This window comes from Condylura cristata, unplaced genomic scaffold (genome assembly GCF_000260355.1).
Source record: "Condylura cristata isolate star-nosed mole 26May11 unplaced genomic scaffold, ConCri1.0 scaffold00005, whole genome shotgun sequence".
Lineage (NCBI taxonomy): Eukaryota > Metazoa > Chordata > Mammalia > Eulipotyphla > Talpidae > Condylura > Condylura cristata.
The window spans coordinates 61,474,938-61,476,337 of NW_004567106.1; the positions used below are offsets into that span (position 1 = coordinate 61,474,938).

General features: G+C 52.4%; 1 protein-coding gene across 1 annotated transcript in view; it reads right to left on the reverse strand.

Moving 5' to 3' along the window:
• The window catches only part of PLXNA4 (plexin A4), a 415,861-nt gene that overhangs the window by 16,407 nt on the left and 398,054 nt on the right, over window positions 1-1,400 (reverse strand). The gene's annotated exons all lie outside the window — the stretch shown is intronic.

The window sequence follows — 1,400 nt, forward strand, 5'->3', positions numbered from 1 at the left end:
TCTCTCTTCTGGCCATACCTCACCCTATCAGATGCTCTGTTGGCAGCTGGGGAACAGCATGTCTGGGACATGCCCTCTGTCCCCAAAAAGCCTGCCTCCTGGGGTTGCTGGGGTCTCACAGCAGCTGAGTACACACTGTGAGAACGAAGGTGCGAGAACACAAGACGTGCAGCGTTCTCTGTGGGGCCAGAGGAAGGTTGTCAGGTCCACCCGGTGCCCAGAAAGACGCACAGAGAAGGTGACTCAGGAGGGGCTGAGTTTTAAAAAGGCAGCGGAGGCTTCCCTTCGCCAGGTGAGGCCTGGAGGAATGTGGGGAGGTGCTGCAAGGGAGCTCAGAAAAACAAGGATAAAGAAAAGGAAATGAAGTTTCTAACCCCAAGTCACTCTGTTGGGGGCCAGAAAGGGCCCTGGGACAGCAGGAGAAACCTGCTCATCTGGCCGCACAGTGCGTCCTCACTCAAGGTGTTGACAGTTGTGGGAAACTGCCTTGAAGGGAAATGAGGTATATTGACCCCACCTGACCCGGGCTAATTGCTAGAAGGCCCGCTTTGGGTCACAAAGACATCACCGAACTTCTCATAAAGACTCCAAGTGCTTCTAATATTCCACGATCATTTGCTTTCGATCGTTTTCCGAACTGTTGGTGCCAATGTGGTTGCCCAGAGCCTTTCCCGGAAGCTCAGGGCACGAAATGGCATTCAACCCTGAACAGGACACACATTCATCCCTACTGGGGCATCGAGGTATGCCAACGGACCTCACCATGTGGGAGGAAACCGGAGAATCCAGGGAACAGCCACACAGTCGTTGGGAGAATGGGAAAACTTCACCCTGTCAGTGGTCCCAGGTGGGAATTGATTTTTTTTTAAGTATTAACATTATAATGAAGTAACATCATGCAAAACATGTTACCCTAGTCGTCTGTTGATCCCAGCTGCTGGGATACGGGTCGGGAAGCCCCAAGCCCTCTGCTCTTCACCTCCTGCCACTTTTTCTGCTGCTCGATGGTAGTTTGGGCTGATGTTCTCACTGTGGGTAGTTCTAACGATCGCAGGTGGCCAGCTTGTCTCTTAGATGTTGCATGATTAGAAGGACATGATTTCGATCGGAACCAGTGCACTGGCTCCCTATCTGTGGTAGATCCCAGCAGCCAGAACGAAAGGCAACCATGCTCTAAAGTCAGCAAGCCCTCACATTCTTGCTGCCAATCAATCAGCAAGTATTTGTTAAGTTCCTGCAAAGACCATCTTGCAGAGCCTGGAGCCTGGGCAGGCAGACTTGAGATCTGACCCTGTCAAGTGCCACTTGTTCGATCCTGGGAAACCTGAGTAGGAAGTGAAGGGTCAGCTTGGAGACGGGCTACAGGGATGACATCAAGGCCCTGGCAGCTGCCTGGGGAG